The 22,646-nt window shown below is 48.0% G+C and overlaps 1 long non-coding RNA gene across 1 annotated transcript; it reads left to right on the forward strand.

The window, feature by feature from the left end:
• Positions 1-132: 132 nt before the first annotated feature.
• LOC126537042 (uncharacterized) lies at positions 133-14,268 on the forward strand. Its single transcript, XR_011893834.1, has 2 exons — positions 133-485; positions 9,907-14,268. It is a non-coding gene; the product is annotated as an uncharacterized lncRNA (long non-coding RNA).
• The last annotated feature ends 8,378 nt before the right edge of the window (positions 14,269-22,646 follow it).

Raw genomic sequence — 22,646 nt, forward strand, 5'->3', positions numbered from 1 at the left:
ATTTGGGTTGTTACCAGTAGCAACCGGCACACCGGCATTTGTCACCATTGTTGGTGGACTTGCCGTAGCTTGCGCTGTGTTTAGCGCGTGAAATTTAGCATGTGATGAGTACGGCGAAACGAACCGCGCGAACGGAGCTACTGAGGCTTTATCGCTTTATCTTGTAGCAGAGGCGGCGGCGGGGAGTGTTTCCACCTGCCTCTGTTGCCTATGTGGCCTAGGCACTTTGCTTTTGCAGCTTGTAAATAAGACGTATGTCGTTAACGGAGCTCGCTAAAAGTAAATGTGAGAATTCACCCGCTCTCCAACTACTCAGCTGGACGCCAGTACAGCCCGGCACTACGGCGACTAGACCACCGCAATGCCTGAACTTTAGTTTCAGCTCTTAATCAGCCATGCGGGGGGACCTGTCGTAAAGAGCCGATGTGCCCTTTGGAAAGCAACCGCACCAGGAACGAGCTGGGACTATCATGAGCATTTGATCCGTAAGTTTTGAATATGGTTTCGGCATGCGTGCAGCTTGTTCAATTTATAAGTGTATTGTTGGCAGGCGCTGCTTTTAGTCAAAATGACGTTAGTTCGACTTGTCCAATTTCGAAACTACAGGTTGTTTTTTGGCTTCGGATGAATCGGATCTATGTCTTTTTCTTTTGTACACCCGCTAGCCTCTATAGTTTATTTATTTCACAAAATGCACGTTGCTAAATATGCGGTTAAACGAATGGACGGTACCAACTTCAGAATGACAACTCGGCGAGTTGGTACACTTGCACCAGGAAGAAAGCAGTCTGAAAGGTGGTACAAAAAGCGGAGACAACGCCTGTACTGTTCTTGTTTCCTGGAGTTTGTACCACCTTTTGCGCTGCTTTCTTCATAGTCCGAGATATTAACTCTGCTTGGACGTTTCATATCCCGACGTGCGTCAACGTGCTGCATACTGATGCTTCGTTAAAACTGGGTAGCCGCTACTGTTGACCAGCGTTATAAAGAGATACGTCATATGCGGGCAAGGTTTTCATTAAGGTGTGTAGTCGAATTACTAGGCAACTCAAAATCACAATGTAACTGCTCGAAGGAAGCAGCATAGTTGGGAACTGGGCTGTGGTTCTGCAAGGTCACACAAGTATGCCGTGTTTCTTTTTTTTGTTGTTGTTTTGTGTAGATTTTAAGGTTACGCGATTTTGCCAAGGTATTGTTCGTAGCCGCTTTGCGCCTTTGTCTGCAAGAAAATAAATGCTTTGAAGAGCGGGGTTAGCATAAAGGGCTTCGTATTCGAACCCACAAAATCACTGTCTGCGCGGTCAGCAGTTCTGACTTGGTTTTCGAGCTTTTGACTTAACTTAGTTATGTTGAAATGTTTAGGTTGTAGGTAATTAATGCTTCCAAATCGTGGTAAATTTTCGACCAGAAGTGGCAACAGTGATTGTTCTTGAGTATCGAAGTAGATCCAATTAAATCCGGTATGCCAAACATTCGTGGAGCCGCTGTTTCGTATAGTTTCGAAATCCAGAGCACCTTGTGCGGCACGGAGGAAGGAAACTAAGGAGAGGCCCTACCCCCTCCGCGCGCTAGGAGAAAAGTGTGGCGGAAATGACGTAGTAGGTTCTCATTTTTTTGCTGCTTTTTTATTTTTTTGTTGTATGGCCACGCCTTTTGGGCCACAATGGCGGCGTTGTTATGGTTTTGAGCGCTCACACGTGTTGCTCTGGTAGGTTTCGGGCCGTGGCAAAGGCGCTGAGTGGGCGGGTTTGCGTTAGTCACCGTGTCTTGTTGCGCTGTGTTACCTGCACCGTGCTCTGCCAGATGTTGCGCGAGCGCGCGACACCACGCGCAGCGCGGCGTGGTTTCGCGAAAGATGTAAACCAGAGAGGAGGGTGGCCCAAAAGGCGGAGCATCGCCATGAGCAACGCCAAATTCCGGCTTCACTTTTGCTTCACAAAGAGTGACGTCAGGGCCTCTCCTTAGTTTCCTTCCTCCGTGTTGTGCGGCCAGCTCTATTCGCGCTTGCAGCCGCTGACTCGAAAGACTATTGCAAACACGGGCGTTCCCTCGGAATCACATAGGCGACCTTGCAAAGGCCTTCTGATTATCGCATTACAGGCAAAACTAAAAGAAACATAAGCAACACTGGTTGAAAGATCCTTCGTTCAATAGCAGGCTTACACCAGTAAAAAGCGACGACTGCCGGAGCTTCACACGTTTTACTTTCACAGCTAAGTATGATCCCTGCATTTATATGTGCAACGGGAAGTTATCACTGTTCATTTATGGATTGCGTTACTGGAGTAAGGTAACAAAATATTTGAAATCGTGAAAGGCTGAAAACGAGAGCTCTACGTCTGATGTTTAGAATAAACGTTTCGTCAAGGTATATTACACAATATTTGAATGTTTCTCCCTACCGCCGGCCCACACAGCGGTATATTCCGAATTCAGTGCGGACTGCTTGAGGTCTGCTAGTCGGGTGCACCTGACTTTTATTTTAGCTCAGCTTTGAACGAATTTATAATAACCGTAGGTACTCTGAAAATGACCTTTAGATGTATAAACATGTATAAAATTGATCAACTTCGCTGCTTAAAAAAAAAAGCTATTGTGGATAACTTTGCTGATGTGGAAAAAAAAACAAAAACAAAAAAAAACAGGGTGCGCATGAGTGGCTGTTCTGCACGCCTGCTCGTATAAATATGGCGCTTTGCGAGTGCAACTTGGTGCCGTCTCGCATTTTTCGCGGGTCGCTTTTATCAGATCACATTCGCGATGTTAATTGGACGCATTCACTGATATGCGATAAGCCTTATTTCGGCCTGGTGCCTGCAGCGTGCCGGAACCTGCGCATTGTCCGCCGTCTTTGTGAACTTACGGCAATATCTGCCGCACGCGCATCGTATCTCGAGCACGGCTCTGCGCAGGCGAACGCGAAGCTCTTGAGCCGACGGAGCGAGCGCACTCTGTTTGGCGTACATGTTTCACATATTCTTTGCCGAAGGTCCGTTTCGAGTGCCGTTTTATCAGTAAATATTGAATGTGGCAGATTACAGGCTTCGAAGCCGACTGCAAAGTTGCCATGTCTCCCCTTTGCCTTTTGTTGGCCACGGCAGAACTGGGCGACGCCGGGAAACATGTAATCCATATTTGCGCCTTGCCCAGTGCCTGGCTGCTGATAGGATATGTAGTGCGGCCAGCGTATTAGGGGCTGTGCTTTGAACGTGTAATTGGGGGAAAAAGAAAAAGCAATGGCAGTTCAGACTGAAGGGATAAGCACCGACAGAGATATAGCAAGGTTTAACGTTGCGTTTGAACTCCCCGCTCTAACTAAACGCGCGTGCGCCCATATACGCGTATGCAACATACGCGGGTGCGCCAGTATTTCTGGCACCTTTAGAAACTTTAACACGCTGCGCAAGGACTGCGATGTCATCGCACAGGCGCCACGACGCTGCCCGTAAAGAGCGATGCCAGTGAAATTATACACAACTTCCAGAGTGTGAGCACTAATATTGTTTTGCCCGTTTTCGTAGTCTGAGAAGATTTAAGATAAAATGCATGCGCTATGAAAGAACTTTTTAAGATCTTTGTTTGTGCGCTGCACTTCTAAAGAAATCAGAGAAATAAATCAGTCAAGCATATCAGACTTCGTTTGAGCAAAGAAAATTTCGCGGTTGAATACTAAGCACCTACCTTGCATACACGGCATATGTAAACATATATCGCAGACATATACATCTGAACCTGAACCGCGACACTTGTACGTGGTGGTAACGTGACAATATATACACAGGCTTCCGTAGCGGGGAGTCACTTGGCTGACCATTGCAAAAGGTGCCCGTGTAAACTCGGAAATTTCACGGCAGAAAAAGAGGGAACTGTATGAGGCATTTTGCGTAAAAAAAAAAAAAAGTATAGGAAGAAGGTTGCATTAGCACCGCTTCATTTAATTTATGAAAAAAAGGAAGTGATGTATTTACACAATAAGGTTCGAAGTCCGCGGATATCAAGAGCGTAAAATGTGTTTAGCGTGGTTAGAAGTGTGCTTTCAATCTTGCGCAGATGAGAACATTCACTAGTGAAGTGAGACATGATGTGCTCTTGTGCTGATGAAGTGCGCTGTGGCAATGTTGTTTCCAATGTTCCTGCGGAGCACCTGCTGCTCGGGTAATCTTTACGCAGTAAAGCTCAGTGGAAGTTCAGCGATTGTCCTCTGTGCATTCTTTAAAACGTGCCATTGTGACCATGTTCCATCAAACGGAACATCACGGCGACGCTGCCGGCGAAAACCCACGTGGAGTCCCCATATAACTGCTATCGGAATGAAACTGGAAGCAGCATACGCGGTACTTTGCCATGGTTCGAGAGCGCTCTCCGGTTATGAGAAGGCCATCTTTGTCTTTTCGGATTTTCGGTAGCAGTTCACCGGATTTTGCGAATGACCGTGGATTGTTTCGAGTTTAATATCTGCGTGTAATTTCGTTCGTGTGCTAGTGGCAATGGTTTTTAAGCCAGCGCGATCGCCGTTGTGGGCACGCTCGACTCTCAAGCGCCCCCTGACGTTAACGTTGTTCCCCCGAATGGCTCTTGCATCACCTGTAATCCGGCTTGCCGGCGTAGCTGGGCGCGGGCGGCGGTCGGTGCAGTTGCAGATTAGTAGGAGAGAGGGCGGGAGTGTTGCCCTGCTAACGCCACCTAACAGCGGGGTTACTCGGGCGCAAAAGGGAGTAGCCTGTTCCTATTTGGTCGGTCAGCTCGCGGACGTTTCGGGTGCTCGCTGGCCGCTCGCGGGACCGTCCTGCGAAAGGCATGACACCGGAATGGACGAACGCGATCGTTCAAACGAGCCATCGTTCGCGTGACCGTACACGCGAACGATTATAAGCTTTGGTGTCCGGCATGGGAGCCGAGCATATTCGCTCGCTATCCGGTCGCGGTGAGTCGGACTTCCTCGATTTGTCGCACGCCCATCGGCATGTTCTGTCGGTAATAATTCGGCTGGTTAGATCTATGTGTAAAAGGCGTAATAAATGCCCTTGTGATTGCCTGCACTTCTGTGTTGTCGTTCTTATGTCCCAAGGGCATGTACGTTTGAGACCCCACGCCGTATACAGCGCGATCGCCTGTAGTGCAAGTAGACGATCACAGCTAAATGTAGACTTGACTGGATCTACAGTGGCCGAACAAAGGAAGCCGAAGTCAACGTTTCGACGAGTCCTCTTGTCAAAACGTTCGCACCTGACTGTATAGTTATACTCCTGGATTCGCTTGCCCGGCCACATGACTGACTTCATGGGGCCGATGGAATTAATCGGGCCGATCGGAGCGGCGTACCCCGAAATTAAGCGGCATACCCTCCTCTCCGCCCACGCCACCAATCCTCACTTCCTAAAGCGCCGCCAAATCAATGTTGAGACTTGACAGCTATTCGGTGGTCAACATTTTGCTGCCTTTTTCGCTCCTTTTGGATGACGGTAATTATCAGCATCTCCTGGGGTGTGAAGGCCAGTTTTCTCATCTATTCGGTGCCCGCGCGATTAACTCGAGATGCGTTCAGTTGTCACCATCTATTCAACGATCCCGCACATGTCTGTTGCTTCGTTAATTCAACCTTCTTTGTTTAGACTGATCCAGGTACCAGGAAAGGGATTCGGTTCGTAGTCAGCTGGTCTGTATGCACGAGAAACGAGTTGCAGCCGGAGAAAACGCCAGTTGAGTTTCACTTTTCCTTTGGTTCATTATTTCCTCGAGTGGCGGCTCGCCACGACGCTGGCAGATCGTCGGAACCATATATACCCGCGATATGGGTTAAATAAAGTGCGAATTAAAATAATGCGAAACAGCGTCCATCATGAAACCCTGCAAACCCGTAAACAATATGACTGTCACCCGTTACCTCGTCTGGTTTTTCCCTAATTGTACAGCACTTTTTGTGCAAAATTGGCAACTGGAAACAAGAGTCGCAATGAGTTGAAAAATTAAGCCAAGGCAACAGCCAAACAGGAAGGAAAAGCGAAAACTAACAAAGTTAACCGTTGTTTATGAATATATTTCGGGATCAATATCTTTTTATTTAAAAAGGAAGTAGAGAAAATGCCGCCCGAAGTGGAGGACAATTCCGTGTGTTCTGAATGACTCTTCTACAGTTATAATTCGAGCCGCCTAACGTAGCCACTTCTCTGCTGTGCTTATGTAGGTGTTTTTCTAACCTTCCGCGGTGGGCGCAGTACGTCTAGAACCGCAGCGTCCTGCGCTCTACGCGGTTGTACGGGCCACGCATCATTACGCAGCTTCCCAAATAACAATACGAGTCGGTTTTGACACTTCCCTTGGGAGAGCAGTAAATGAGGGATCCAATATAACTGTGATTGCTCGGCAAATATATATTTCTCTAATTCTTCCAGAGCTAACTGAAAAAAAAAAAAAAAAAAACACGCCGCTATAGTCGGATACAACTTAAGTCTGCACTGAAGCCCTGCCCACGCCCTCATAACCGCCAGCCACTGTTCCTCCGCGAGGCTGCAAATAATTCATACTACAAACTTTTCCTGTTGCCCAAATAAGGCGTTAACCACAAAAATAAAATTATTAGCGCGTAATATTATACGTTTTCCTCGCCTATTATAGTGGAATGGCGAAAGCCTAATTCTTTATTGAAGTGAAATAAAATGCTTGCTTCGCTGCAACTATTTATTGTCAAGTTTCACTTCAGTTGGCAGTGAAATTTCATGAGTAAAAGTGAGTCAGCAGTGAAACGAACTGTACCGCAGACTTTTGAAGATTTAATTAATTGGGGAGTTTTATGTGCCAAAACCACGACCTGATAATGAGGCACGCCGTAGTGGGGGACTTCGGAAAAATTGGACGACCTGGGGTTCTTTAATGTGCACCTAAATCTAAGTAGACGGGTGTTTTCGCATTTCGTCCCCATCGAAACGTGGCCGCTGTGGCCGGGATTCGATCTCGCGACCTCGTGCTTAGCAGCCCAACACCATAGCCACTAAGCAACCAAACCGGGTAGACTTTTGAAGAGTGAGATGCTCAGACTCCATACGCTTTGTCCATGTCTGTGGCGCACCTCATTGCTTCCGTCGATGAAAAGACTCTTCATGAACAGCAGACGCTCCGGAGGTATCAATTACGACGCCATTTTGAAAAAGCCGCATGACGACGATTTTGTTTGCTTCTGTGATTGGCTGGCGGAGTAACACGACCCCGCGCGGTCCGTGTGCCTTAGTTGCCAACTGCAGCTTTTTTTTTAAGTTGTATGCTACTATAGAAATCGACTATAGGGAGAGGCCTTCGTCCTGCAGTGTACATAAAGTAGGCTGATCATGATGATAGAAAGCTTTATTTTGCACTTGCGTTTGTTTACTTCTTGGCAGTGTTCTTCCTGTGTGAGTCCATTTGATGTGGTTCCTTGTTTGCCAAGTAAACAAAAGGTGTATCTCACAGGCGTACCTGTGAGATGCACCTTATTTCGTTCCTCTTTTGCGGGTTTACGCGTCTTTATGGCGAATGGTCACTCCGCGTGCCAATTATTCTACACAAAAAATATCATACACACTACCAACACTTTTAAATTTGTTTCTGAAATCAGGTCCTGACATTTATATAACTGGTGTACGAGCTTTACGTGAACATTTTGTCACTCAATCTTTCTTAAATAATTGAAGAGCGTTTTTCAGATAAGTTGTGTTTTTGCGTTTATTTTTGTGCGTATTTCACATATAGTCAATTGCTATGTATATATATGTCTCCTGTTCAATCGCTGTTTGCCTTGTAAAGGAGGCTGCGGGCTCTAGTCAAGTCGCTTGCCTCTAAAGCGACTTTTACCCGCAGTCTCCTCCATCACTGATGGAAATAAAGAAGTTATTATTATTATTATTAACATTTGTACTAGTAAAGGTAACCCCCTCCCTCATTTGCATAGAAAAGTTACCCTAGATTCCCCCCCCCCCCTCCCCCCGAAAAGAAATCCTGGGTACGTGTCTGCATAATCCTCTCTGCGCAACGATTCCACTATGATTAGTTATATGAGCACTGCCGCGCACAAGTACACCACGTGACAAGAAGCAACGAGAAAGCGGCACAGGAGGTACGACGCACAAGCCATGTATATTGCCGTACCTTGTGGAGCACCTGTAGTCGCGGTGGGCAGCTGTGTATTTCGAATAAATACAGGTCATCTACTTACGTATGTGAAAACTCGTACGTTTGCTTACATGTGCAGGTAATATTCATAGACCCGCCGTGGTTGTTCAGTGGCCATGGTGTTGGGCTGCTATGCACGAGGTCGCGGGATCGAATCACGGCCACGGCGGCCGCATTTCGATGGGGGCGAAATGCAAAAACACCTCGTGGTACTAGATTTAGGTGCACGTTAGACCCCCAGATGGTCCAAATTTACAACGGCGTGCCTCATAATGAGATCGTGGTTTTGGCACGTAAAACCCCATAATTTTTAATATTCACTGATATCAGTCTCACTTCAGCGAAACAGAAACGCCCTTACACCTTAACACCGCTCTGTGTTACCGGCAAACACTGTCAGTGATTGGTGCAAGGTGTGCAGTTAGCTTGAAAAGGTAAAATGTCGCAACGCGAGCGACTCGCGCATCGGTGTGCATGCGTCTAGACTTCCCGGCGTCGAGATCGCAATTCGAGCGCTACTGCTTCCTAGACGACATTTGCTGTGTGTTTGAAAGAGAAACACTTTTAGGCATTAAATACTTTTAGCTGCTGTTGTCGGCGACCTTCAGGTGACCTTGAGCCAAAAGCCAGATCCGTTATCCAGACACTCAAACGAGAACACCCGGGCAAGTTGCGAGAAGAAAACGAGATAATCCGGGCAACCAGTCAAAGCTTAAGAAAATGCTGTCTCAGCCCCCAGCCCTTCGTACAGGGGTGCATTACATACGCTACTTACTGCACAAACAAGATACAAGATATATTATTTCCGAGTTCTTTCTGTTTGTTCACAATATCACTCAAGCTGTAACTTCTAGTACGCTGAAGTTTTGTCATTTCCAGTAGTGACGTTCAAAAGGCAGATACGGGGCACCATGCACTTCATTGTAACTTTTGGCGCTGAGACAGGGTTGCCTTTGCTGTTTTGAACGCCAGCGGTCCGTGAGTTCCGCGGCACGGGTTTTGCGTCGCCCCGAGCGAAGAAAACAGGCTGAAGGCGGCACGACAAGCAGCGAAAGACGCCAGGGAGACAAAGCGCACTGCCCAGCTAGGAGAAGAAAATCGCCTGAAGGAGGTGGCACGCAGTGTGGTGCCTGCTTCAGGCGATTTTCTTCTATCTGGGCAGTGCGCTCTGTCTCCCTGGAGGGGTATTCTGTAAGAGTCCACCTACTGGACTGTCCGTTTCGGCCACTGCTGATTGGATGGAGTTGTGCGAGCGAGGAGGAGACGAGCGGCTCCAGCCAATCAGCGGCGGTTGAAATGGACAGCCCTGGACTCTTACAGAATACCCCCCCCCCCCCCCCCTGGTGTCTTTCGGTGCCTGTCGTGCCGCCTTCAAACGGTTTTCTTCCCTCTGGGCAACGCCCATATGCACCAGTCGGCAGTGGCGTGAGGCTGTGTGGTGCGGTGTGGTGTGTGGTTGCGAACATGCACTACATCCATTTTGGTGCTGTGGCTAGTATCATCTCCAAGCAATCTGCTTTGCCGCTTGCCATTTCATGCTTCTGTGTACTCTCGATTACGGGAAGCTAGCAATTTGTTTTCGTGTAAGCCCCGAAACTTCGTGGGAGCAATAAAATGGGCCTCAGCGCCCATCAACCATGGACTCTAGGCGTGGTCGGCAAGAAGTTCGGTGGCTTTTTGAGAATACACTAGTCGCTTATGTGTTTTAAGGACGCGAAATATAAAGACCAAATAATTTTTCTTTTTGCACTTCGCCTTGTGCAGATATTCAAGTCGTGGTCTCCCCGCCTGCGGGAAGGCGATGGAGCGGCCGCCTTCGAAGCACAGGGGTCGCCCAGGACCTCGGAATCGTCGACACAGAGGGAACCAAGCCTTCAGACCTGAAGAAGTACCGCACTTCAGCTTTGCTCGGCACTCTGCAGGGAGTGAAGCGTTCGGAGAACCTCCGCCCTTGGATCCGCCTGGATTTTCTGATGACGGGGGTGCCTCGGCGTCGTCTCAAGCCATTCGCGCAAGATCCGGAACCAGGGCCAAGAGGGGTGCAACGCTGGGAATAGTAAGACCCTCTTCTTCAGGAGGTCCTGGCAGAGGAGGGCGCCGGGGAGGGCGCACCACACAATATGTGACCTCGTGCAGTAGCGCTCGAAGTACAGGGCATGACCCATTCGACGACGTTACTTCCGAACCGTGTCCACCGGAAAGCGATAGGGCAGAAGGTGGTGGCCACCAAGACGAGAACGGTCCAGACGATGGCTCTCCGAATAACGACTTCGATGACCGGTCGATGTTCCCGGTTGGAGCAGATCGTCCCTCGGCGAGCAAGGCGGTGCCGTTCCCGACGTTCGCTGACATAACGGCCGCCATCGCGTGCCGGCGCGAAGAAGTTGGACCTGCAAGCGAAAAGTCAGTCTCGTTGTACATCCACGACTGCTACCTGCACGCCATGTCCTCGGATGTGCGGGCTACGCTCGGCAGCTTCCGACTTGTTCCCAACAGGGGTCTAGGCCGCGTCGTAACGACCGTCAACTGTGACCCGGGCTCGCTTCGTGGCAATGCCGTCGCTTTCTGCGACCCCGAAGAGCAGTACATATGCTACGGAGAGATCATGAAACTCGATGGGAAACGAGTCGCCTTGCTGTATGATGGTCTGGGTGTCACCGACGACAATGAAAGTCACGACTTTGTTCTGGTAAACCTGAACTTGGACCCGTTCTGCTTCATCAGCCATCTCACTTCGCTGCGCTCAAAATCGCTTGCCGACTTGGAGCGAGTGAAATCCATGCTTCTAGGTGAGGGCTGTCAGCCTCTTGAGTCTGGACATGAGGCCGCCCACGATCAGACTTCTATGCAAACTGTGCTTGACTCGTCATTGGACGGCAAGCTAGTAGGGACACTTTCTCTTGACGAAAATCAAGCGATCGCAGTAAGAGCTGCAGTTGCTTCTGATCGAGGGGTGCTAATTCACGCGCCGTCTGGCACCGGCGACAAAGAGCTGCTGAGCGCCGTTGTGCAATTGACCCTTACTGTGGATGGCTTAAAGAGGCGAGGGCCGGTGCTCGTCGTAGGTAACGGGCTAACCCCTATGTTCAAAAATGAACCAGATGGCTTATTTTGTTTGGACGTCGAAGTTCACAAAGCAGCAGGTGCTGTTGAAGAATCTGCCTCAGCTATCTTGTCGAAAGGAAAAATGAACGAGTGCCTCCTAAGAATCAGCAAGGTGTTGAAAGACTTGAACAGTTTGAAAAGTGCTATCCTCCACCAGTCTCAATTTCGAGGGATCACCCGCGAGTTCTCAACTAAAAGGAATGACGAAAGAAACTGCGTAGAAAGGTGGCTGATGCACGGAGTTAGTCGTAACGAGATGTTGACGGCTGTGTCGGCAGCCGATATGGATGCTTACCGCGAAGACTGTGAGTATGCGCTAAAAGGAAGCGGAGTCTCCACCAATTCAAATCGTTCAGTTGGCTTTCGTTATGAAAGGAATCCGCAAACTTCACAAGGCGCCGAAGGTGTCTCTGACGACGTGAAAACAGCTTACGTCTGGAAAACTCTCAGGGCTACTCGAGCGGACCGATTTCATGCGGAACAGACCAATATTATGCGGCTGGAGCGGTCCCACCGATGGCAGCTATACAAGCAGTGGATTCTGTGCCTTAGGCGAAATATCTTCAGTAAACTTGAAGGTGCCCAATGTGAAGCATTGCACTGCTACCTCCACTGCAATAAAATGCTATCCGAAAATGTCTCGCGTCCAGCTTCTGGGACGTCTGTGATTGTTGCCTCTGTGACTGCAGCGATCGCGAATAGCGGTGTCATCGATGCTATGCAACCTAAGGCCTTAGTTGTGTTCCGAGCGCATCAAGTCCCATCCTTGCTTGCTGGTAGTCTCTTCTGTAACGGCATTTCAAAGCTCGTCTTTATAGGTGACAGCATATGTTCAAAGGGAACAGCATCTTCGTCACTTTGGTCGTTCGCATTCAGCCGCCAAGGCTTTGAGCTACACGAACTAAGCGTGCAGTATTTCCTCTCGCAGCCGGTCTGCAACCTTCTAGCACCCTTCACACAAAATGTGCTGCAGTCGGGCTGCAGTGTTGAGGCTGTCAGGGGCGTTGCAGAATCTGTGCAGTTTTTCGACGTTCCCGACAAAGAAGAAGCAGTCTTGATGATATCCCGGTTGTGTCTTCATTTTCAGACACACGGCTACCATGCGAGAGACGTGGCTATTGTTACTCTATCGCCTTCTGCTGCTGCGGCTGCGCAGACGCTGGTCGAAAAACTGCGGCAGGTAGGGTGTGCACACACAGTGTGGTCTGTCAAAACTTTAGGCTCAACTTTTTGCAAGATCCTGATCTTGCTTGTAGGCCCGGGCGCACGTGGCTCAGATCTTGCGGCTGCTCTGAGCAGGGCACGTTGCGCAGTGTACGGTTTCGGAAGGCTTGCAAGCGCTGACGAGAGCTGCCAGAATGTCTTCAACGCGGCCCATGAAAGCAACGGGTCTGCCAGTCCAGCTCTTTCTTTGTCATGCGTGCGCCACCCTCGAACCGTCGTACGTATCCAATCGGGAGATGATTTTGGTACAAAAATGCAGCAAAGTGGGGGGTGCATGCAGTTATGCGGTGCTAAGAGGCGCTGCAGCCACGTGTGCTTACAGATTTGCCACAGTGGAGATCACCCCGACGTTTGCGACGAGCCCTGCTTGAAATATATTTGCAGTCGTAAACACCCCTGTCTTAACAGGTGCTCTGAGCGCTGCACTCAGCGGTGCATGGTCGATGTAACTGAGAAATTGCCTTACTGTGCCCACACTGCTACACTTCCTTGTTACAAGTGGGAATCGGGTCATGTACCAGTGCCTGGTACCGCGACGGCCAGCCAACACGGTGCGCACCAGTACAAGTGCAGAGTGGCAGTTACCGTAAACCTGAAGTGCGGACACACGACACAGATTGCGTGCTTTAAAAACCAGTCTACAGCAGCCACAAGTGCTTCAGCACTTGGACCTCCGGAAAACTTGCCCTTGAGCCAGTACAAGTGTATGACGCTAGTAACTGTAAACTTGCAATGCGGACACACGGCACAGGTTCCGTGCTCTGAGAATCCATCTACGGCGGCCACAGGTGCTTCAGCACTTGGACATCTAAGCTACTTATCCCTGCGCCACTACAAGTGCACGGTGCCAGTTACCGTGAACCGCGAGTGCGGACATAAGTTGCAGGTTACCTGCTTTGAGAATCAGGGTCAGTCCACAGCGGTCACAAGTGCATCTGCAACTGAACGTCGGGAACAGCAAGTCAACTTGCCTCCGTGCCGAAGGTCTGTGTTAGTGACCCCTTCCTGCGGCCACACAAAGACCATCCAGTGTTGCGACAAAGCTGGATATCGGTGCGACGTCTCGGTAGCGGCCGTGCGTCCTTGCGGCCACTCTTGTTATGTCTCTTGCGGAGCAGACCGCAGGGTCTTTCCGCCATGCACCGTGGAAGTCAAAGTTGTGTTAGGCTGTGGTCATACAGCTCACGGCTCTTGCAACAGAACCTCCTGGCTGAAGTGCAGAATGTTCGTCAAGAGAACATTGGCTTGTGGCCACACACTCGACATGGTTTGCAGCGAACCTAGTCCCCAGTGCCGAGTTATTGTTTCTAGGACACTTTCATGCGGCCACATTGACGTCAGGCCCTGCTGCGACAAGGCATCTCCGTGCACCTGGCGGTGTGGTTACGTATTGCGCTGTAAGCACCCGTGCAGATTAACGTGCGGCAACCACCCTCACGAGGACAAGTGCCAGGATTGCAAGGACAAGTGCTCCATTTCATAAGGACTGAATTTTGGGAGATCTGTAAAATGTCAAGTTTATGCTTATGTTACCAAAGGAAAAGAATGTTCTCACTTGTGACCTACTACTGTAGGTTGCGATAACATTCAGTTATCGTCTGCGCGATAGCGCGAGCCCGAAGTGGTTTGAGCAACAAAGAATGTGACGAGGCCCAGAAGCAGCAGATGCAACCCTATGGATCACGGCAATTTATCTACTGTGTTATGCGCGGAGACCTCGCGCTCTTTGTCGTCGAACATAATGCGAACGCTGAACGGGCAGACTCAACGTGACACGAATAAAGTATTTAAGGAACAGTTTAATGAAAGTGTCCTTCGTTGCACGAGCACTTTCACCCTCCTTTTCCTTGCACCGCACTTTAGTCACTGACATTAGACAAAGTATTCAAAAACGCCGTGGTGGCTCAGTGCGTGCGTACGGCGCCTTGCGGCAGAGCCCGAGGTCGCTCGTTCGATTCCTGGCCATGGCGACTGCATTCCGACGAGGACGAAAAACAAAAAACAAAACAAAAACACGCTGTGCATTGAGCATTTGCTGCACGTTAAAGAACTTCGATCTGGTCGTAATTAATCTCGAGCCTTTCCACTACCGCATCTGTCATGGCCAATGTGTTGCTATAAGACGTTATAAACACAAAAACATAGTACGTTTATTGCGTGAAAATGCAAGCACCGCGCAAGAGTATAAACACCGTTTGTGTGCTGAAGTCCCGATAGTATCTGGTGCCTCATTTCCTGATATACTGATGCGTAATGGTAGCCGCTGAAATATTGTTCTTTCCTGCAGCTCGATTTCATAGGCCGCCTTGTATACCGCACGTAATAAACGTTACTGAAAGCGATGATAAATATATAATAATCCTAGTATAGAACAAACAAGTGTATATACCCAACGCTAGGCTATTAACCGTCCGTCAATACTAGGCAAGAATGTTTTCTAACCGCGCACGTAGAAAGAAAAAAAAAGGGGGGGGGGGCAATTGACTTCGGAACATGGAATTCGTGTTTCAAGTTGTTTTCGTGTTGAGTATGCAGACTTGCATGCTCAAAGTACAAGGCGGCGATGCTTATCACCGAGATGGAAAGAGGCAGCAAGGTTAACCAGGTTGCACCTGGTTTGCTCTCCCGAAATGGGTTGCTATCCTACTTGAGGAGAGGGAAGTGGGCAGAAAGGGAGAAATGAAAGGGATAAGAATAGGCATAGGTGCATCTAAAAACCTGTGAACACGTGAAAGTTCAAAGAACCATCTTCGTTACATGCGACTCCGCTCCGTCTTGGTGAAAATCCGCACATCATCATCATCATTATTGTCATCACGACAACATTATAGTGGTTCTGCACCAATGCACGCGTAAGTTTAAGTGGCTAAATGTTAATGTTCGCGGTGGAGCAGTATATGCCGCGCTGATGGTGGTCTCGCGAAAGCTACATCCGCTTTGTATCCTTTGCAGCCACTGTCGAAAGGGGGAGGCAATGAATGCCATTTGCGCCCCCCCCCTCTTTCTCCCACATATTAAAGAGGGCACTTTCGGCTGCACGCTGGAAAATTCAACAAAACTACAGCTGGGGATGTTCTTTCCGAGTAGAGTGGCCACGTAAGTAATGCTTTTCACAATGCGCCATAGACAATCGCATTGGGGAGAAGGCTAGCGCCGGACAGTTGCCGCCACAACGAATTTCAGTTTGCGCTGCTTGCATCATGCCCAGTTTTTTTTTAGAACCACCGTAACCATATCTGGAAACAAAATCAGCTGGTTATTCTTAAAACTAAAGGTGAGGGGAAGCGTCCGGATAAAATATAACCAGCCGCACCCAATCATTGCTTTCCTTACGGCATGAAATCGTTGGATGATCAGATACCGGAACTATTGAATCCCTGTCCAGAGATAGTTTAGATAGTGTTGCAATCTCTCTTTTATCACCGCCCACAGACGAACACACACGCACATTACCAATATAACATTGACTTGAATTTTTTCTAACTGCATGTGTAACTTTTGTCGTTGTCCATTTCGTGTTTAGGCTGCTTCTAGAAAAGAATTACGCTATTGCACTTGTTTCCTCGCAGGAGCAAGAACAGGGAAATTTCACATTTTGAGGAAATATGGGCGGCGTTTTGGTAACGTGTGCCGAAAGTTTAATAATAATAATAATAATAATAATAATAATAATAATAATAATAATAATAATAATAATAATAATAGTAACTGTTTAATCTGAGTAGGTTCATCACAGCGTTTGTAGAAAGCTACTCGTTGAAGCGTTCTAGGGTGTCATACTGCCGTTAATAAAAATATTTCCCAGACTCCTGAAACAACTCCACGATGTACGAACTTTAAATTACTTGAATATACGTAGAATTTTTAACGTAATGCGTTGCGCAACTTTCACGTTCCTGCTGTAAATGAAAGTGTTGCAAATGATTACTAAGCCTTCGTGAAATCTCTGTATCTTCGTTCGTCATACCAGGTTCGTAGTTTGTTTCTCCAGTGTCCTCGCTGAACCAAACAATGCATCTTGTGAATGGGTCTCGAATCCAGCAACACTGATATCTTCAGATAGCATGTGTGGGTTTATTGACCAGTTGCCTTCACCCAGAAAGATCACGTACTCGTGACGCCTGCGGCAAAAAGGATGTTCTACATCCGCCGCCAAGTTTTGTTAGTGATGGCGCTGGCTAGCAATTCCAAGGTTAGTTCTAGTACTAACACATAAATACCCAAGAAAGTGGATGGGGAAACCGCGCCGCGGTAGCTCAATTGGTTAGAGCATCGGACGTGTAATCGAAGACGTGGGATCGTTCCCCACTTGCGGCAAGTTGTTTTTTTCATCCACTTTCATTGCCATTAATTTATCATTTCTTTAATTCAGTTAGTAAGTACAAGTAATTTGCCTTATGTTTTCCTTGGTGTCTTTGTTTCTTGGCTTCTCTTGATATGATTATCGAAAATACAGACACTGATACACCTCTTACCGAATGTATCGTGATACACATACTAGATATCCAAGGAGTATCTTATGATTGTATCTAAGATAAATGTATCTCCTATACTACCTATCTCTGGCAAACAAACACCGGATATAGTGCGAGTTAAGTTGACCCGAGGCGTCAGGTGATCGACACCTCGGGTTCAGCACCAACATGCCGTCGTTGTCATGCTGTCGTTTTCATTTCGTTGCCTTCACGACATTGTGACGCTTTTGTTGTCATGTCATCGTCATCTTTCCGCCAGTTTGACTCTGTTGCTGTCACTGCGTTGTCATGTCGTTATCGTCATACGGTCGTCATCGTTCCGAATGAAGTGCTAGAACGCTCGTGTACGGTGTCTTAGGTAGACGTTAAAGAATCCTATAGCTGGTCAAAATTAATCGAGTGCTTTGTTACGGCATCCCTTACCAGCTTTGAGACGTTAAGCTCTCCACATTTTTTTAGATTTGGCTACATGAGCGCCTGCTATAAATGAGCTGAACCCAATACGTTACTGCCTCTGTGCGACTATGGAGGCTGTCTGTGTAGGAAGGTATCGCTGGCAAATGAAGGCCGTACAGTCATGGAACTCTGCAGTTCCGGCCCGACACGGCCGGAGACCTTCGCCTCCTGGCGAGACGAAGACGTCGTTAACCGTTTTGCCTTCTTTTATTTCGAGGAAGCGCAGATCTTGCGCCAGGCAAATGACATCGAAGGATGCATTCTTGCCTTTATGTTGCCGATGCTGCTGCTGTCACGCGTACGTCATAAACACGGCCTCTCGTGCGTCACCAGTTCGAAAATGAAAGCAAGAAAGTGTGTAGCCCACGGTCGTGCTTGAGCCGCCCGTATACCTGAGTGGCCTTTGCCACCGTACACGTTGCGTTCATTTGCACACGTTATATAATTTGCCTCTTTCGGCCGTGCCGACAAGGCGTCGCCGAGAGTGATGTCACGTGCAACCTCGATTACAACTTCGGCGAATTCGCATCTCAGAAAGGCTCCGCGCGTTTTCTTCCCAACAGCAGCGGCCCGCGTCGTCAACCGTGCGGCTTCGCAGTAAAGAAAACGGAGGATGGCCCGAAGGAAGTGATGGGCGAAGTAAGCGTCGAGTGAAAAGCCGTCACCGCGAAGCACGCGTGCTCGTCTGACGCGGTCATCTGTCGGACGCCACGTTTTCTGGCGCTACGAGGCCGTTTCAGAGAGGACCACTTCCGGGGCGAAGCCAACGAGGGGGGCGGACTTCTCGTGTACCTGTCACAACTGGGAAATTGCGACGGAAATAAGCGTGGGGTTTTCGCATCGATCTTACGATGACGACAGATAACAGGGAAGGGCCTGCTTGGCAGAAAGGAAAGATCACGCGGCTGCGAGCTAAGCGAAGACGGGAGCAGCTCGGTTTGTTAGGAGGTAGAGCCTTCGGCAAGACGTCTGGCGGCCAGTGACCGCTAGAAGCACTCCTGACTGCAAGTGAATCCCGGCTGGCATTTTGGAAATGTGCCGGTAAAAAAATTTGTCGCCTAAATTGTAGGACGTTTTCAATCGTGGGGTTCACACGCTTCGTCCTCGCTCTGCGTGTCCTCAGAAAACCTGAAATATGTTAGGATTGAAATGCTCCCTGGGCACATTCCTAGTTTCATATAGAACGTTATGCATTCAGCCATTCATATGAAAATAAGCGAAAGTTTTCGCCATGAAGCGGGAATCAACAAATTGAGAGAGAAGAGAGAAATCAAGGACAGGAAAAGCAGGGAGGTCAACCAGAGGAACACCCGGTTTGCTACCCTACACTGGGGGTGGCGGAAAGGGGAATAGAAAGAGGAAAAAAGGGAGAGAATAAGCACACACACAAGCTCACCCTCAAAGCTCATATAAGAGTTTTGTTACTGCATGTCACAGTAGTGCAGCGAGATGCGCTGTCCGAGATGGGCTCTGCAGGCGTGTGCACGACAGCTTTTTCCAGAGGCCGCGGAGAGGCGCCCCAGTAAGCAACTACAATAGCAAACAGACTGCAACCACGTTGACAGGTGAAATACGGCTGACACGACTACACGCAGCGTAGAATTACGTGGTGCCCGATAAACTGTGAATTAAGGCACCGAAGTGAAAACGAACCTGCAACCCTCAGACCCTGGCCTCAAGTACGCCACCTCAAATATGAGCTCCACAAGGGGTTCGGAACGGTTAGTGTTGCAGAAGTGCACGTAAGTTAAAAGAGGTATGGTGGCGAAATCGAGAACGATGCCACTGAATATTCACGACATGCCGTAAATCTTTAACACTAGTGCGCATGATGAAAAGCGAAGAACCCGAGCAGCAAATGGGACCGATACATTGTCAAAGCGAGGAGAGTGACATGGGTAAAAAAAATTATGAGCCATTCCACTCTTCGAAAGTGGATGACCAGCGAATCTGTGTAGCATACGACAGAGAGGTGACAGAATTTAGAACAATGGTACGAACACATTTATTGTCTTGATCGGTGATCATCGTGACGAAAGGTACCCACACACATTTGTTTTTATATATTCGCTATATACATTCGTATGTACATTCGTATTTTCATTTCGCGATATAGAGAGGCAAAGAACTTGAGACCGAAATCACCGCACCGACTGGCAGTGTGCCAGTGCCGTCAGCTAGCGCCTTCGCAAAGAGAGGGGCAGTTTGGGAACGCTGGCATGATGAGCGGCAACGGAGCCAGGGGGGGTATTCTGTAACAGTCCACCAGTTGGACTCTTACAGAATATAATTGATATAAAACAACATGTTAGCAGCCGAATGAGCGCATGGTGGTTTGTCTGCTTCTACGGGTAAATTCTCATTTTTATTCAGAATTGACCTTATATAAAGAACATTTTCACAAACATCGGTCAAAAGACACCGAACTATATTTAAGTACGAACGCAGCCCCTGCAAAAAGTATCTCTAGCCTCCACATTGTTGCACTTGATGTATGAAACGGAGTATAGGTGTGGAAGAAGACGACTACGACAATCGCGTGAGCAGTGGCACGAGCGCGTTCGCGCGGTTACGCCGACGGGCGCTAACAAGGCAACTGTGGAAAAAGACGACAACGAGCGCACGAGCAGTGGCACGAGCCTTTACTGATGATGATAGTTTACGCTCGCACACATGAAAATTTCACGGATCCATAGCCACAAACAGCTTCGCTGTAAAAAGCAATATTATTGGAATTGTCCATCGGCAGTGTTCGATCACAGGATCTCTTGCACCGAAGCCCAATATTGAAACCATTACGCTAGAGATGCTTTCTTTTTCTCTATTCCCAGCTTGGCAACCAACCTAAATACGTGTTTGTGATCACAGGTCCCACTGGTCTTATATGTGGTGAAGCATTGAACATTGACATCACATTTTCATCGCAGTCAATCGTATTATACGCATCACGTACTTTGAAAATTATTTCCACAAAGTACTCATGCGCAGATTGGCCTTTAATATTGTAGTGTCTATATGCCAACAGATTACGCCAGACTGCATGCAGCCCAAGTACAAAAAAGTCACGTCGATCTGTTTAAAATCACGTTCGTGCAATTAAGAAACGGATGTGGTGGGGATTGAGGGGTTTGCCTCTTTTAAAAATTTAGAGGACGCTCAAGCTTCGGCTTTAAGAGTGGAACGTAATAGCATTCAAAGATCCCTGACTGCTTCTCACGCTTCCCGGCAACTGCGGTTTATGCAACCGTAACGTTTACCGGGAAACGCTGGCAGCGAACGCTATGCCCGAAGGGCGAGCTTGCTGGTAGAAACGCGGCCTCTTGCGTGGGCCGCGGACGCACGGAGGCGAGCGCCATCTGGATGGTGATGCAAGGAACCGGGCGCGCCGTTCTATATGGATGGTAGAAACTCCGGAAAAAAAAGGGTTGTGTTCGAGTTTCCGCGTGATGAGTTTCCGAGATAACACAATTATGTTATCTCGTATGTTCAAATTACAATCCGACGCTATCATGCCTGTAGGTTGTGTGTAAGCCGTACTTCACGGTTTTTCTGACGCGTTTCACTTTGAGAAATTTGGTTAGTTCACTAACGTCTTCGCGCTACACGTAGTGCCTGCGTGGTTGGGTGTGCGTGGTTCGGAATGATTTTTCGCTCACAAGACGGTCGACGCTGGACGTGGGCGCCGGATTTTCTGCGGCAAGGGATCCTTCGTTAACAGTTCTGTGCGATATATTACGCCACGGACGCATGCGTCGACAAGCGGCATAGAACGCCCTTATGAATTTCTCGCGGTCAAGCCAGAGCGTTGAGACGCTTGGCGGATTTCAATTTGGCCACCTCGACAGGCTTAACCGTTGTAGCGATTGTATGTGGTCACATAGTCTTGTGCACTTAGAAAAGTAGATTGCTCTGAAGTTTAGGACAATGAAGGCACATAAAGAATAATAAACTAAGCAACGAGAACGTCTGACTCCACAGACACGAAGATCAGATCAGACAAATCCATGTGCTACCCATGATGTCCCATGGTGGCTGAACGATCACAGCACCAGAGTTCTCTCTAGTAATTGTTGTGCGAAACTCTATGCAGTAGGGTACGTGAAACGCCTTGTGCGTGCTGAAGAGGGTGTATGGGCACTAGAATACTGAAATGGCGTAATCAAAGACACAATTTTTTTTATTTACAGAAATACTGCAGGCCACAAGGGCCCAAGCAGGAAGGGCGAAAGCACAAGCTCATAAACAACACTACGCACCAATGAGCAACTAAAAATTATAAAATAAATAGCAACATTCAGAATAACAAATTGTCACAAGCGCTAAGAAATACAATGAGAAAATGCTGATACAGAAACAGTAATATTATCAAGTGGATTGCAAGGACGAAGAGTTCTAGTTATACAAAGATAATAAGCAGTCAGGTTACAGATTATTCCAGTCATTAAGTGTTTGCGGAAAGAATGAGAATTTAAATACGTTTGTTCTGGCAAGCTAAGGAAGAGAAAGCTTGTGCATATGACGAATGCGCTAGGGAATCAAGGGGGGATAAGTAGAGGGCTGGCTCGAGCCCGAGCTTCCGATTAAGTAATGAATACAAAAACTTTAAACGCTGATCTTTGCGCCGGGATTGTAATGAGGGAACCTGATTAGATTCCATAATTGACGAGACGGAATGCTGGTGGTCGTATAAAGAGAAAATAAATCGCACATCTTTTTGCTGGATTCTTTCAAGCGCTTTAATGTTAACGTTAGTGCGCGGGTCCCCAAATAATATAAGCATACTCAAACTTAGGACGGGTGAAGTGCTCATACGCCAGACGCTTTACGTGTGGTGGTGCATCTTTAAGCTTGTATCGTAAAAAGCCTAGTTCGCGAAAAGCAGCAGACGATGCATAAGCAATATGGCTGTTCTAGCTTATGTTGCTTGCCGGAGTAACACCTAGATGTAGTTATACTCACACACCTAAGTTAAGGGTTTAGAGCCTATGAAATAAGAAAATTTAAAGGGGTTAAGTCACTTTGTGACGCGAAGGAGCACAGATTTATCATTGTTCAATATCATACCCCATTCGTCATACCAGGTAAGGATATTATTGAAGGCTATGTTAAGGGCAACTTGATCACCGGCGACATGGATATCATTATAAGGAACGTAATAATAATAAGCGAATAAGCCGATCTTTATTGGTTCATTAATAACTGTGACTAAATAATTAACGTAAATAAGGAACAAAAGTGGCCCAG

The sequence above is a fragment of the Dermacentor andersoni genome, chromosome 4 (assembly GCF_023375885.2).
Source record: "Dermacentor andersoni chromosome 4, qqDerAnde1_hic_scaffold, whole genome shotgun sequence".
Lineage (NCBI taxonomy): Eukaryota > Metazoa > Arthropoda > Arachnida > Ixodida > Ixodidae > Dermacentor > Dermacentor andersoni.